The sequence below is a fragment of the Elephas maximus genome, chromosome 26 (genome assembly GCF_024166365.1).
Source record: "Elephas maximus indicus isolate mEleMax1 chromosome 26, mEleMax1 primary haplotype, whole genome shotgun sequence".
NCBI lineage: Eukaryota > Metazoa > Chordata > Mammalia > Proboscidea > Elephantidae > Elephas > Elephas maximus.
Genome location: NC_064844.1, coordinates 37,820,317 through 37,837,457, shown reverse-complemented (window position 1 = coordinate 37,837,457; position 17,141 = coordinate 37,820,317).

Here is a 17,141-nt window from a genome sequence, read left to right as displayed (position 1 = left end):
GAAAGATTTTGATTCTTTTGTTTGGGGAGTTGGAGAAGCTGTCACGGTCTGCTTCTTTAAGTGGTTTGATATGGATTGTTGTCTCCGAGCCATCACTGGGAAACTAGTTTTTCCAGAAAATCCGCTAAAAAAAAACTGCAGTCAGATCCCTATCAGAGTTCTCCCTCTGGCTCAGGCTATTCAGATGTTAATGAAGCCGCCTGGGGAGGGTGGGGGAGGGAACAGAGAGATAGGAGAGTAGCACCTCAGAATATAGCCAGAGTTGCTTGTCTTGCTTGGAATGACTATTATATCTGAGATTCCCGCGGGCGCGTCGCCTATGTGTGCTGTCTGTGTGGAGATTGCCCCCGGGGGGTCTGGCCCGCTGGAGTCACGGTCAGATCCTCCGCTTCCAGCCCCACGCCCAGCGTCAAGGCTCCCCTACTGAGACGGTGCACTCTCGACTCCAAAATCAGTCGCTGCCTCCCGGGGACTTCTCGTCCCTCCAGCCGCGTGGCCGTGCCGCCCCCGTGAACCAGGTGGGCCCCCTCCCGGGGTTAGTTCAGATTGGTGGAGTAGCTCCCCGTGCTTGTGCCGCGACCGAGTGTCCCGGCTGGAACGCTGTTCTCCCCGCTCCAATACCAGTCGCTGCCTCCCGGGGACTTCTCCTACCGGCTGCGTCCCACGCCGCCCGCGCGACCCGGATGGTCACCTTCCCGGGGTTAGTTCAGGGGGTGGAGCAACTCTCCGTGTTTATGGCGTACCTGCGTGCAGTCCAAATCCCTGTGGGACGGTTCCCCGGCTCGGATGCTGCTCTTTCTGCTCCAAGATCAGTCACTGCCTCCCGGGGACTTCTCCTAACGGCTGCGTCCCACACCGCCCGTGGAACCGGCTAGTCCCCCTCCCGGGGTTAGTTCAGGGGGGTGGAGCAGGTCTCTGTGCTTGTGCCGTACCTGACTGGTATGCTGGCTCCAGGCTCTGGAAACAATCGCTGCTTCCCCGTATTAGTTCGTTCTCCGTCTCTAAATCTGTGTTTGTTGTTCAGGGTTCGTAGATTGTTATGTATGTGATCGATTCACTTGTTTTTCCGTGTCTTTGTTGTAAGAGGGATCCGAGGTAGCGTCTGCCTAGTCCGCCATCTTGGCTCCGCCTCCTGGATCTGTTCAGATTTTTGACGTGTTTGTGTTAGTTTGGGTAGGTAGTGTGTTTCTAGAAGTTTGTCCATTTCCTCTAGGTTTTCAAATTTGTTGGAGTATGGTGTTCCATAGTATTCTGTTATGATCGTTTTTATTTCGGTTGGGTCTGTTGTAATGTCCCCCATCTCATTTCTTTTGTGGGTTATTTGCATCCTCGTTTGTTTTTCTTTTGTCAGTTTGGCCAGTGGTTTGTTGATTTTGTTGAGCCTTTCAAAGAACCAACTTTTGTTGATTCTTTCCATTGTTTTTCTATTTCATTTATTTCTGCTCTGATCTTTATTATTTCCTTTCTTGTGGTGGCTATGGGCTTCTTTTGCTGTTCTCTTTCTATTTGTTCAAGTTGTGTAGCTAATGTTTTGATTTTGTCCCTTTCTTCTTTTTTGATGTGTGCATCTATTGCTATAAATTGACCTCTGAGGACTGCCTTTGCTGTGTCGCAAAGGTTTTGGTGTGATGTGTTTTCATTCTCCTTTGAATCTAGGAATTTTTTGATTCCACCTTTGATTTCTTCTATTATCCAGTGGTTTTTAAGCAGGGTGTTATTCAGTTTCCATGTATTTGATTTTGTTTCCTTGCTCTTCCTGTTATTAATTCCTACTTTTATGGCACTGTGATCAAGAAGGTCCTTTGTATTATCTCAGTGTTTTGGATTTTGTTGAAAGTTGCTTTGTGGCCTAAGATGTGATCTATTCTGGAGAACATTCCTCATGCATTGGAAAAGAACGTGTACTTTGCTGGTGTTGGGAGGAGTGTTCTATATATGTCTACAAGGTCAAGTTGGTTGGTTGGGGCCTTTAGACCTTCTGTATCTTTTTGAGTTTCTTTCTAGAGGTTCTGTCCATTACTGAGGGTGGCATGTTGAAGTCTCCTACTACTATGTGGAACTGTCAGTTTCTCTTTTCAATACTGTTAGAGTTTGTTTTACGTATTTTGGAGCCCTGTCATTGGGTGTGTGGATACTTATGGTTGTGTCCTCATTGTGGATTGCCCTTTAATGATTACATACTGTCCTCTTTGTCTTTTATGGTGGGTTTTGTTTCAAAGTCTATGTTATCTGAGATTAGTATTGCCACTTCTGCACTTCTCTGGTTGCTGTTTCCATCCTTTGATTTTTAATATGTCTTTGTTTCTAAGGTATGTTTCTTGTAGACAGCATACTGATGGACCCTGTTTTGTTTTTTTTAATCCATTCTGTCATGCTCTGTCTCTTTATGGGTGCACTTAAGCCATTTACATTCAGTGTAATTATTGATAGGAGTGAGTTTATTGCTGTCATTTTGTAGTGCTTTTTTTTTGTGGTGCTGATGTTTTTTTGTTCCTCCTATTTTCCTGTGCTGAGTTCCTTTTGTTTGTGGATTTTTTTTTTCCTTTCTTTCGGTTTTGTAGATTTTGTGTTTCCTGAGACTTCATGTCTTTCTTTATTTTGATTTGTAGGTTTGTTAACTTTCTTTGTTGTTACCTTGAAATTTACCCCTATCTTCCTAAGTTTGATTCAGTCTTTTATTACTTGATATCACCTTGACTTCCCCTCCATTTCAGAAAGTTCTATACTTACACCATTTATTCCCTTTTTATTGTTCTGACATTTTTGGCATTTACAGATTGGCCTCTCTGGTTCCTTGTTGTAAATTTTTTAGGTTTGTTTTATCCTCAAGAGTTCATTACTTGGGTTGGTATCTGTCTGATGTGATCTTGCATCCTAGGTTCAGGCTGTTGTCTGATGTTGTTGGTTCTCTAATCAAAGGACTCCCTTTAATAACTCTTGTAAGTTTGGTTTGGTTTTTACATATTGTCTTAGTTTCTGTTTTTCTGGAAATGCCCTAATTTTGCCAACATAATAGAATGAGAGTTTTGCAGGATATATGATTCTTGGGGGGCAATTTTTTTTTCTTTCAAGGTTTTATATATGTCATCCCATTGCCTTCTTGCCTACATGGTTTCTGCCAAGTAATCAGACCTTAGTCTTATTGTTTCCCCTCTGTATGTGACTTGTTTTTTCAAGCCGCTCTCAGGATTCTTTCTTTGTCTTTGGTTTTAGCGAGTGTGATTAGGATATGCATTGCTGATTTTCTTTTGGGGTCTAACCTATATGGGGTTCATTGAACTTCTTGGATGGTTAGCTTTTCATCTTTCCTGATATTAGAGAAGTTTCTGTCAGCAAATCTTCAATGATCCTGTGTTTTTCATTTTCTCCCCCAGTTCTGGAACTCCAATCACATGCAAATTTTTGCTTTTGATTTTATCCCACATAATTCTCAGGGTTTCTTCATTTTGCTTCATTCATTTCTCTGATTTTTCCTCAAATAGAGTTGAATCCAAGTGTTTGTCTTCAATTTCGCTGATCCTGTCTTCCATGATTTTAAAGCTGCTCCTCAGCCCTTCTATGACACCATGCATTTCTGAAACCTTGTTGTGTATCTTCTGAATTTCTAATGGTTTATGATTTCTAGTTTTTTTATTTTGACATTTTGTTCCTGTATTATTTTCCTGAGATCTTCCATTGTTTCATCTGTTTTTTCCATGATTTTGTCTGTATTTTTCATGGTTTTGTCTATTTTTTTCCTGTTTTTGTCTGTGTTTTCCTTAGTCTATTGGAGAGCCTTGCATATTAGAATTTTGAATTTGGGGGTACAGTGGTTAAGAGCTATGGCTGCTAGCCAAAATGTTGAAAGTGTAAATTCATCAGGCGCTCCTTGGAAACCCTACAGGGGCAGTTCTATTCTGTCCTATAGGGTTGCTATGATTCAGAATCGACTTAACAGCAATGGATTTTTACCAGGTAGTTCCAGTGCCTTTTCTTCTACTGGAAAATCATCTGTTGTTTTATTTTGGATACTTTCTGGAGCTACCCTGTCCTCTTTTTTTATATGTTTTGATATCGTCTGCTGTCTTCTGGACATTCAGGAATTATTTTCTTCATTTATTGATTATAGATTTGTTTGTTTCATCCTGCTTTTTTGTTTTATTTGGTTATGTCTGGGGAGGCGGGCTGAGGGTTCTTTGTTGTTTGCTCATCTGTGGGCATGATACTTCTCACCATCTTGTCCAGGTTTGCAGGGCTAGTTGCTCAGACGTGGGGCTGCAGGGCAAGTCCAGCAGAGGGAGAGGGGCAGAGATGGGTCATTTGTGGCATGTAGTAGGGCTGACAGGGCAGGGTTGGGGACAGTGCAAGGTGCAGTCCAGTGGTCTGTACCTTTGCCCCTCGGAGGCGCAGCACTCAGCACATGGAGCAGATAGGCAAGAGGGAAAACAGGATGTGATATGTGCAGTGATTACTCTGTCTCCTGTTGGGATCTCTGTGACGTTGTCTTCCCATACTCCCTGTCTGCCATTCTTGATGGCTAAGGTCCAAGATGGCGAGTCTGTGCCATGTTAGCTGGTAGGGGGCCTCAACTCCATAGCGCTTCTTATTCTCTGTTTCTTATTCCACTAGGTGCTTGGTTGAGTTCTTTATCCCTTCGTTTGGTGCTTAGGGTTCCAGGGTTGGCATTTCTGTCTGTTTTACTTAGTTTTTCGGGTCTTTGCTGCAGAGGGACAGCATGGTGCTTCTGTCTATAGTGCCATGTTGGCTCTGCCCCTGCTCGTAAGCTTTCAAGGCCTTAGGTGCTACTCACCAAAGTAAGACGTAGAACATTTTCTTCATGAACTATGTTATGCCAATTGACCTAGACATCTGAGGGTAGGCTTCTAATCTTCCTCCTTTGTGCTCACAGCTCAGAGCAGGTGCATAGTCCCTGGGAAAGTGGACTGATGCCTTGGAAGTGGGGCTGTCCTCTGGGCCTGTGTAAGGTGGGGTGACGGGTACCATACCTTTGGGCCTGTGTAGGGAGGGGTGAAGGGTAGAAAGAGTGTGTCAGTGGAGTAAGCAGATCTGACTTTGAATTTCACTCCAGATGTTGGCTGAAGAACTGTAGATGTTACATGCCACTTCTTTGGGACTTTGTTTCCTCTTCTATAAAGTAGGGATAGAACTACCTACTTCTTGGGGGTGTTGTTGTGGGGAATAAATGAAGCACGTAAGGCACTAAGCCTCTGCCTGACACAGTGGAAACTCAGTGAAAGATCATTCTCTCTAGGGGAGAAAAGCTCAAATTCTGGCTCAGTCATTACAAATTGTGTGACCTTGAGACCTCTATGAGCCTCAGTTTCCTGATCTGTAAAATGGGAGTAATAATACCTTGCAGGACCATTGGGGGAACTGAAAGAAGTCATGTATACAGTCTCTAGCATATTGCCTGGCACATAGTAGGTGGTCAGTTAAGTGGTTATGGTTGTCATTATTATCAGGGTCCAAACTGTGTCCCATGGGGGTGGAAATCTAGAGAAAAGACAGGCAACCAAGGGCCAAGGGTAGTCACAAAGTGCTTCCTGGAGGAGGTGGCACTGGTCCTTAGCCAGATGAGGTTAATATTATGTGAGTCTCAAGGGAGAGAGCTATCACTCCACAGAGCAGGGCCTAAAGTAAGCAAGGTCAAGGAGGCAGGGGTATGTATGGGAATAAGGGACCAACCTGAAAATTAAAGAATTTTGGAAGAGCAGCAAGAAAAAAAGTCATCTGGTCACCCGTGGAAGATTACAGAGGACTCTGAAAGTCCAGTAGAGGAGAAACAGGTGCCACTCAGGCAAAGCAAGAGTTAACCCTATTCTACAGATGTCAAAACTGAGGCCCAAGGAAGACAGATGAAATAACTTGCTCAGAACAGTCTTAGATCTTGGCACTGGAATACAACTCTCCTAAGGACTGGTCCAGTGCTCAGGGTTTTTACTCTCTAACCCAGTCCCAGTGCTGTCAAGTCGATTCCAACTCATCTAGCTTCTTTAATTAGAACAAAGACAGAAGTAGTGGAGGATGTGGAGCTTAGTGGTGAAGAACATCGGAAACAACAGGGAGAAATAATGGGAGCAGCACTGAGCTTGGGCCATTTGAGAAAGAATGCAGATGAGACTGAGTCTTTCTTCGGCTGTTATAGAGATTTATGGCTGTGTATAAGTGCTCTAATGCATCACTAGGGAGAGGATTTCAAAGACCCTTAAAAATCATTGGGAAACATTGTTAAAAGAAACCGTTTGCAAAGCAGCCAGAGGTCTATCAAACACACTGGTGTATAGCTCTCCAGGCAATGTCTGTAATCTAATTGCCCACGAGCAAGAGTTTAAAACAATATTTACAATACGGAAAAATAGCTCATGATTTGATTTGTATAGAAGAAACACACCTAATGAGTAAATTAAATTTTGATCTTGCTGGCTTGAGTCCTGTGGGTGGAGCCTGGGCTTTTGGAGGGGCAAGGTCCTCCTGCCTACCACCTCCCTCCCCATGCCTTACCTCCCAAAGTGGTCCTAGTGATAGCTTTGTGTCCTGGCATGATGTCTGAGGCCAGCGCCATCTCCCTAACTGCAGCCCTAAGTGCAATCCCTAACTGCAGCCAGGAAAACAGATTTCCCTTCTTTTGGGGACTGCCAGTCCTTTATGGATTCCCTGGGTAGCACAAACTATTAAGTGTTGGGGTACTAATTGAAAGGTTGGCAGTTGGAACCTACCCAGAGACACCTTGGAAGAAAGGCCTGGTGATCTGCTCCTGAAAGGTCACAGCCATGAAAACCCTATGCAGCACAGTTCTACTCTAACACACACAGGATCTCCATGAGGCCAAATTCACTCCATAGCAACTTTTTTTTTTTTGGCCAGTCCTTTAAACCTCCACCTCTAGGAAGCCTTCACAACTGCTCCAGCCTACCCTCTCTTTTCATTTCCAATAGCTCTGAAAGTCTATGACATACAGTTCAGTTTTGATGAGATAGAGCTTGGCTCTTAATTACACATTCACTCTCTTGGATTATTTTTGCTTCGTGTGTTGTCTTCTTAAGACTGTTAGATGTCCCCTTGCTGTCTGATCTTGTTATTACTTTTCTTGACTTATTAATGGAAGAGCTCTGGTGAGCATTAATTGCCTTTGCCTGGCCAGCGTTCATTCCCCTTCTTCTGGAAAAAGAACTCTGGTGTTGCCTGGGAAAACTGCTCTCCCCCAACCTTAGTGCATATGGTCTGGGTAGGGCTGACTATATTTCACCTCCAGGAGGGAGCATATGACCCACACCTGGCCAATCAGAGCACCACTCCCCTGGACACAGCAATTGGTTCAAGGACAGACACACAACCCATGCCAGGCCAATGAGAGAGGCCTCCTTGGGACTGTTGCTGGAGCGATCAGGAGAGAGGCATGTATTTATTGTGAAATTGCTAAACTGGTAGAATCAAAATCTGCAGCTCCTGGTGGCCACCTGGTCACTTTATGGTGGGGAGCTTGCCAGAAAATAAAGCCAATGCATGGGAAATGGAGCCAAGGATTGTAGAGAGATCACTAGTGCCATAGCCAAGCACTCTAATCCAGCTTTGTGTGGTTCATGCATAGCTTTAGAACAGTGCCTTCCTTCCCCCCTTTAACTTATTTGTCGCAGCCAACATGAGTTCCGTTTTAGTCTTTTATACTGAGGCCGATAGTTCTGACTTAGGCATAGGACAGGTACCCAGGAGTGATGAGTAAGACTCTTCTAGACCTGAGTGAAATTTGTTGTTGTTAGCTGCCATCAGGTCAGCCACAGACCCATGGGGACCCCATGCATAACAGAATGAAACCTGCCTAGTCCTGCGCCTTCTCTGTGAACAGTTGTGAATCGGACTATTGTGATCCACAGGGTTTTCATTGGCTGATTTTCAGAAGTAGACTGCTAGACTTTTCTTCCTACTCCCTCCAATTCTGCAAGCTCCACAGAAACCAGTCCAGCATCATAGCAACACACAAGCCTCCAGTGACAGATGGGTGAAGGCTGTGCATGAAGCACGCTAGCTGCGAATTGAACACAACTTTCCTGCGTGGAAAGTGAGAATTTTACCACTGAACCACTAATGCCTCATAGTATTTAGAGACCATCAAAATCATAAAGCTGTTTCCGGACATAATTTGGGCGTTTGTGGTTGAAGCCAATTTGTCACACTTTTCCTGAATACCTTTTCTGTGTTGGCTCCTCCTACCTATAAAAAAAAAAAAAATTTTTTTATAGGTACTAGGGACATAGAGAAACATCAGAGCAAGCCCACACCCGAGGAGACATAATTCTGCAGGGGAGATAAGAGGAGCACCAACTAACTGTAGCCTGAGGCCGAGAGAAAGAAGTGGGGCTGTATGCTATGGTGCGTTATTCCAACCATGAGGCTGTGGGAGCCCTTGATGGTGGAACAGGCACCATAGTTGAACTTAGAAGGGGTGCAGGATTTCATGATGGAGGTGGGAAGGAGGGCCAGGGGACGGTAACAGGGTGAGTGGCGAAATCGGCAGCAGCATTGGGACTGTTGGAGTGCGTAGCCTTGAGATCACTTGTCCCAGGCCTTGGAAGGAGACCCAGAAGCTGCTGTTGGGTGCGTGATGCATGTCACCTGGCTGTCTTTCTTCCTGTCCCCTCCACAGCAGCCCCTCAGCTGGGAGATGAACCAGAGCATTGCAGCGGTGGTCTAGGGGTCTGTGGGCATTTGGGGCCAGCTGGAATGGCAGTGGGGCTTCCCAACTGCGTGGTCAGGCAGGGACAAATGGTGATGATTCTTACCTGCACAAACCAGGCACATTTGCCTTAGCACGCAGTATCCACATTCTTCGTGGCATCAACAACAACACTTAGGATTATGACATTTGCCAGGCACCTCGTGTGGCAGGCACTGTGCTGGGGGGTCTACATTTGTGTCCTTGCTTCTTAAAGCTGAATAACATGTCTAGCCTCTCACCTTACTGACGGTGCTTAGAATGGCTTACAGCCCTGAACCTAGTGCAGGGCAGCCTCACCCCGAGGAGAAAGTCTGCTTGGCAACTGTGGTGATGACTTCATATAAAGTAAATCAAGCTGAACGTCACTGCTTCATTCACCAAGTGCCTCCTATTTACTGAGCCTGCCTCTCTCTCTAGGCAGCTGGCAAAGACAGAATAAGAAGCAGACCCTAGCTGGAAATACAGATATGTTAACCATGAGCCCATAGCATGGGATGCATGCAGTGATGGGAGTATGACCAGGTACAGAGATACACATTGGAGAGAGCAGGATTAATTCCGCCACAGCAATTAGGAAAAGAGTATAGAGGTGTTGATGGTCAGGAAGGAATTGGAGGATGGGAATAAGAACTGACCTTCAGCAAGTTTGTCCTGCAGCAAAATCTTAACGGTAGCAGGGCTGCCATTTAAGATGACTCAATTACTGTCATCTTCTGAGAAGTAGATACCATCACTCCATTTTACAGAGGAGGCAATATGCAAAAGTAACTTGCACAGCAGAGGAACAATTCAAACTTCGGCTTTGGGGTTATACCAAAGTTCAGTTTTCTGTATGACTTGCTGCCTTGTAAATATCTGTGGCTTTTATCACCCCATCAACGAATCTGTATTAGAATAGAGCGTCCCCTCAGCTCTGCTGGGCTGACACCTTCCAGTCTTCAGTCTATGCTGAGTGTCACAGTGCTAGGAGAGGTGGCAAAGGCATTCTCACCCACCCACCCCCCACTTTACAGGTAGAACCGTCTGGGGAGAGACAGGCTCCCATCTCTTGGGCTTGGCTTTCCATACTGTCCCACTTCTGTGATTGTGAGGACAGATGTCAGACTTCAAAGGCAAGAGCGCACTGTCTCTCCACTCCCCAGCCCATGAGAAAGCACCTAAATCCCAGAACAAAGGCCGTTCCAGACTCTTATCACCTGCTCTGCACTTAGCACAGGGCTTAATTAAAGGAAACAGAGCTTCTTGGCGTGAGAATGAGGAGTGAGTGAGAAAGCCGATAACACTAAAGATGCCGCCATTAATAAAGCCAGACTCGCTGCTAACATCCACTTGAATTCAAAACGGGACAAATAATTGGAAATCTGAGCAGGGTGAGTGGTGGGGCCAATGGAATGGATGACAGAGATTTGGCAGCTGTGGGAGACCTTCTGTACAGGGGACATTGCTGGGACAAAAGCTCCTGGAGTGAGTCACTCAGTCCTGGGCCAGTATCCTGCACTCAGCCGACAGCCACAGGCTGAGACCCAGACAATGGCAATAGCCAACACTCAATAGCACTTGAAATGTGCCAGGCACTGTTGTCAGTGCTTTACAGATATTAATTCATTTAACCCTTTTTAACGAAAGAATATATGTATCTTCTCTTTCTCTACATGCACATACACTCACATATTTTGACTCAGGTAATATATATATATATTTTTAATATTATTCTCTGCTTTTTACAGAGGAGGAAACTGAAGCACAGAGAGGTTAAACAATTTTCCCAGGAACCCTAGCTTCCAAACGACGGAGCTGGGGTTATGAATTCAAGTGCTATGAATTCAAAGTATTAAGCTACACTGCCTCACCTGAGTGAGCTGCCCTCTTCTTTTTTTTTATTTTAATTGTATTTCAGGTGAAAGTTTGCAGAGCAAATTAGTTTCTTATTAAACAATTAATACCTGTATTGTTTTGTGACATTGGTTGCCACCCTCATGACATGTCAACACTCTCCCCTTCTCTACCTTGGGTTCCCCATTATCAGCTTTTCTGTCCCCTCCTGCCTTCTCGTACTTGCCCCTGGGTTGGTGTGCCCCTTTAGTCTCATTTTGTTTTATGGCATGTCTAATTTTTGACTGAAGGATGAATCTCAAGGAATGAATTCACTACTGAGTTAAAAAGGAGTCCAGGGGCCATACTCTTGGGGTTTCTCCAGTCTCTGTCAGACCAATAAGTCTGGTCTTTTTTTGTACATGTGTGTGAGTTAGAATTTTGTTCTACATTTTTCTGCAGCTCTGTCCAGAACCCTCTATTGTGACAGAGCAGTTGGTGATGGTAGCCAGGTACCATCTAGTTGTGCTGAACTCAGTCTGCTGGAGGCTGTGGTAGTTGTGGTCCATTAGTCCTTTGGACTAATATTTCCATTGTGTCTTTGGTTTTCTTCATTCTCTCTTGAACCAGAAGGGGTGAAACCAGTAGAGTATGTTAACTGCTCACAAGCTTTTAAGACCCTAGACAGTGCTCACCAAGATAGGATGTAGAACATTGCCTTTATAAACTATGTTATGCCAATTGAGCTAGATGTCCACAGAGACCATGGTCCCCAGGCCTCAGCCCAGTAATTCAATCTCTCAGGGAGTTTGTATGTGTCTGTGGAACTTACCATGATCTTGCCTTGGTCAATTTGTGCTGGCTTCCCCAGTATTGTGTACTGCCTTAACCTTCAACAAAGTTATCTCTTTTGTCTGTGTAGTGTTTTTCTCTCTCTTCCCATCCTCCTTTGTAACCATCAAACTGTTTCTTTTTGTATGTAAACCTTTTCATGAGTTTTTATGAGTGGTCTCATACAATATTTGTCCTTTTGTGATTGACTTATTTCACTCAGCATAATGCCCACCAGATTCATCCATGTTGTGAGATGTTTCGCAGATTCATCATTTGTCTGTTGTTACGTAGTATTCCATGTACCATAGTTTGTTTATCCCTTCATCTGTTGGTGGGCACTTAGGTTGTTTCCATATTCCTAGCTATTGTGAATAATGCTGCAATGAACATGGATGTCCATATGTCTGTTCATGTTGAAGGCTCTTATTTCTCTAGAGCATGTTACAAGGAGTGGGATTGCTGGATCATATTGTATTCCTATTTCTAGCTTTTTAAGGAAGTGCCATATTGTTTTCCAAAATGGTTGTACCATTTTGTATTCTCTCCAGCAGTGCATAAGAGTTCCAGTCTCCCCATAGCCTTTCCAACATTTGTTATTTTCTGTTTTTTTGTTTGTGCCAGTAACATCAGAGTGAGACGGTATCTCCATGTGGTTTGGATTTGCCTTTCTGTAATGGCTAGTGATCCTGAGCATTTCCTCATGTGTCTGTTAGCCTCCTGAATGTGTTCTTTGGTGAAGTGTCTTGTTCATATCCTTTGCCCATTTTTTAAATTGTATTATTTGTCTTTTTGTTGTAGAGATGTTGGATTTTCCTGTAGATCTTAGAGATTAGATCTTTTTTGGGTTTGTCATAGCCAAACATTTTTTTCCAGTCTTTTTAGTCTTTCGGTGAAGTCTTTTGATAAGCATAAATGTTTAATTTTGAGAAGATCTAGGTTATCAAGCTTATCTTCTGGTGTTTGTGTATTATTAGTTATGGTTTGTATCCTGTTCATGTCATGTATTAGGGCCTCTAACATTTATCCTATTTTTTCTTCTATGATCTTTATTGTTTTTGGTTCTATATTTAGGTTTTTGGTCCATTTTGAATTAGTTTTTGTCTATGGTGTAAGGTATGGGTCCTATTTCATTTTTTTGCAGATGGACATCCAGTTTTGCCAGGACCATTTCTTAAGAAGACTGCCTTTTTCCCATTAGATGGACTTTGGGCCTTTGTCAAAGATCTGGTGACCATAAGTGGATGAATTTACATCTGGGTTCTCAATTCTGTTCCATTGGTCAATGTGTCTGTCATTGTACAAGTACCAGGCTGTTTTGACTACCATAGCTGTATGGTAGGCTCTGAGATCAGGTAGTGCGAGTCATCCTACTTTATTCTTCTTCTTCAGTAGTGCTTTACTTTTACAGGGCCTCTTCCCCCTCCATATAAAGTTAATGATTAGCTTTTCCATCTCTTTAAAGAATGCTGTTGGTATTTGGATTGGAATTACATTGTATTTATAAACTGCTTTGGCCAAAGATTTGTTGATTTTGTTCAACCTGTCAAAGAACCAACTTTTGGTTTTGTTGATTCTTTCCATTGTTTTTCAATTTATTTATTTCTGCTCTGATCTTTATTATTAACTTTCTTCTGGTGGCTATGGGCTTCTCTTGCTGTTCTCTTTCTATTTGTTCAAGTTGTGTAGCTAATGTTTTAATTTTTACCTGTTCTTTTTTTTTTTATTGTGCTTTAAGTGAAAGTTTACAGCTCAAGTCAGTTTCTCATACAAAAACTTATACACACATTGTTATGTGACCCTAGCTGCTCTCCCTATAATGCAACAGCACACTATTCCCTTCCACCTCAGATTTCCTGTGTCCATTCAACCAGCTCTTGTCCCCTTCTGCCTTTTCATCTTGACTCTGGACAGGAGATGTCCATTTAGTCTCATGTATCTACTTGAATTAAGAAGCACACTCTTCCCGAGTATCATTTTATGACTTATAGTGCAGTCTAATCTTTGTCTGAAGAGTTGGCTTCAGGAATGTTTTCAGTTCTGGGTTAACAGAGAGTCTGGGGCCTTTGTCTTCTGGGGTTCCTCCAGTCTCTGTCAGGTCATTAAGTTTCATCTTTTTACTAGAATTTGAGTTCTGCACCCCACTTTTCTCCTGCTCTGTCAGGGCCTTTCTGTTGTGTTCCCTGTCAGGGCAGTCATTGGTGGTAGCCGGGCACTATCCAGTTCTTCTGGTCTCAGGCTGATGGAGTCTCTGGTTTATGTGACCCTGTCTCCTGGGCTAATATTTTCCTTGTGTCTTTGGTGTTCTCCAGTCTTCTTTGCTCCAGGTGGGTTGGGATGAATTGATGCATCTTAGATGGCCACTCACTTGCTTTTAAGACCCCAGATGCCACTCACCAAAGTGGGATGCAGAACATTTTCTTTATAAACTTTGTTGCACCAGTTGCCCTAGATGTCCCCTGAAACCATGATCCCCCGACCCCTGCTGCTGCTGATCTGTCACTTGTAGTGTTTGGTTGTATTCAGAAACTTTGTAGCTCATGGTTTAGTCCAGTTGTGCTGACTTCCCCTGTGTTGTGTGTTGTCCTTCCCTTCACCTGAGATAATTTTTACCATCTAGTTAGTGAATACCCCTCTCTCTCCCTCCCCACCCTTGCAACCATCAAAGAATGTTGTCTTCTGTGTATAAACCTTTTTCTGAGTTTTTATAATAGTGGTCTTATACAATATTTATCCTTTTGAGACTGACAGATTTCACTCAGCATAATACCTTCCAGATTCATCCAAGTTATAGGATGTTTCATGGATTCATCATTGTTCTTTATCGTTGCATAGTATTCCATTGTGTGAATATACCAAAGTTTGTTTATCCATTCATCCACTGATGGGCCCCTAGGTTCCTTCCATCTTTTTGCTATTGTGAACAGTTCTGCAATGAACATGGGTGTGCCTGGATCTATTCGTGTGAAGCTCTTATTTCTCTAGGATATATGCCAAAGAGTGGGATTGCTGGATCATATGGTACTTCTATTTCTAGCTTTTTAAGGAAGCATCAAATTGATTTCCAAAGTGGTTGCACCATTTCACATTCTCACGAGCAGTGTATAATAAGAGTTCCAGTCTCTCCACAACCTCTCCAACACTTATTATTTTGTGTTTTTTGGATTAATACTAGTCTTGTGGGGTGAGATTTCTCTAATGGCTAATGGTTGTGAGCATTTCCTCATGTATGTGTTACCCAGCCTGATGTCTTCTTTGGTGAAGTGTCTGTTCATATTCTTTGCCCATTTTTTAATTCAGTTATTTGTCTTTTTATTTTTGAGGTTTTCCAGTATTTTTTGTAGATTTTGGAGATTAGACCCTGATTGGATCTGTCGTAGCCAAAAATTTATTCCCCAGTCTGTAGGTTGTCTTTTTGCTCTTTTGGCGAACTCCTTTATGGGCATAAGTGTTTGATTTTTAGGAGCTCCCAGTTTTCTGGTTTCTCTACTGGTGTTTGTGCATTGTTATTTATATTTTGTATTCTGTTTATGCTGTGTATTAGGGCTCCTAGCCTTGTCCCTATTTTTTCTTCCATGATCGTTATCATTTTAAATTTTATATTTAGGTCTTTGAGCCATTTTGAGTTACATTGTGTGAGGTATAGGTCTTGTTTCATCTTTTTGCTGATGGATATCCAGTTATGCCAGAACCATTCATTAAAGACACTGTCTTTTACCCTTTTAATGGACTTTGGGCCTTTGTCAAACATCAGCTGCTCATAAGTGGTTGAATTTACATCTGGATTCTCAATTCTGTTCCATTGGTCTATGTATCTGTTGTTTTATCAGTACCAGGCTGTTTTGACTATTGTGGCAGTAAAATAGGTTCTAAAATCAGGTAGTGTGAGACCTCCCACTTTGTTCTTCTTCAGTAATGATTTGCTTATCCAGGGCCTCTTCCCTTTCCATATGAAGTTGATGATTTGCTTCTCCATCTGATTAAAAAAAAAAATGCCATTGGAATTCAGATCAAGATTCCATTGTATCTGTATATCACTTTGGGTAAAACTGATATTTTCACAATGTTGAAAATATGTTTTTCCACTTTTGTACGTTTTGCCACTTTTGTAGGTTTTTCCACTTTCGTATGTGTCTTTTGGTTTCTTGCAGTCGTGTCTTGAAGTTTTCTTTGTATAGCTGTCTTAAGTCTCTGGTTAGATTTATTCCTAAGTATTTTATCTTCTTGGAGGTTATTGTAAATTATATCAGTTTGGTGATTTCCTCTTCAAAGTTCTCTTTGTTGGTGTTGAAGGATCACACAGATTTTTGTATGTTTATCTTGTATCCTTACACTTCGCTGAAATCTATTAGTTCCAGTAGTTTTGCTGTGGATTCTCTGGGGTTTTCTGTGTATAACATCATATCATCTGCAAATAGAGATACTTTTAGTTCTTCCTTACCAGTTTGGATACCCTTTATTTCTTTTCCTAGCATAATTGCTCTGCCCAGGACCTCCAGCACAAAGTTGAATAGAGTGTTGAAAAAGGACATTCTTGTCTGATTCCCGTTCTCAAGGGGAATGCTTTCAGGCTCTCTCAGATTAGGATGATGTTGGCCATTGGCTTTGTATAAATGCCCTTAATTAAGCTGAGGAATTTCCTTTCTATTCCTATTTTGCTGAAGGTTTTTATCATGAAAGGCTGTTGGTCTTTGTCAAATGCCTTTTTTGCATCAGTTGATAAGACCACGTGGTTCTTCTCTTTTGTTTTATTTATACGATAGACTACATTGATAGTTTTTCTAATGTTGAACCATCCCTGCATACCTGGTATGAATCCCACTTGGTCATGGTGAATTATTTTTTTTATATATTGTTGAATTCTATTGGCTAGAATTTTGTTGAGGATTTTTGAGGGATATTGGTCTGTAATTTTGTTTTTTTGTGGTGTCTCTACCTGATTTGGAAACCCTAGTGGCTTAGCGGTTAAGTGCTACTGCTGCTAATCAAAGGGTCAGGAGTTCAAATCCACCAGGTGCTCCTTGGAAACTCTATGGGGCAGTTCTACTCTTTCCTATAGGGTCGCTATGAGTCAGAATTGACTCAACAGCACTGGGTTTGGTTTTTTTTTTTTTTTTTTCCTACCTGATTTGGTGTCAGGGCTATGCTGGGTTCATAGAATGAGTCTGGGAGTATTCCATCCTTTTCTTTGCTCTGAAATACTTTTAGTAGTAGTGGTGTTAACTCTTCTCTGAAGGCTTGGTAGAATTCTCCAGTGAAGCCATCAGGGCCAGGGGTCTTTTGTTGTTGTTGGGAGTTTTTTAATTACCTTATGAATCTCTTCTTTCATTGTATTTTTATTTAGTTGTTCTACTTCTGTTTGTGTTAGGTAGGTAGTGTGTTTCTAGAAATTTCTCCATTTCCTCTACATTTTCAAATTTGTTAGAGTACAATTTCTTATAGGATTCTGTGATGAGTGTTATAATTTCAGTTGGATCTGTTGTGATATTGCCCATCTCATTTCTTATTCAAGTTATTTTCTTCCTCTCCTGTTTTTCTTTTGTTGCTTTGGCCAATGGTTTATCGATTTTGTTAATCTTCTCAAAGAACCAGCTTTTGGTATCGTTAATTCTTTCAATTATTTTTCTATTCTGTAGTTCAATTAATTCTACTCTAATTTTCATTGTTTTTTATCTTCTGCTGCCTGAGGCCTTCTTTAGGTGATCCCTTTCTATTTGTTCAAATGGCAGGGTTAATTCTTTCATTTTGGCCCTTTCTTCTTCTTAGATGTGTGCATTTATTGCTG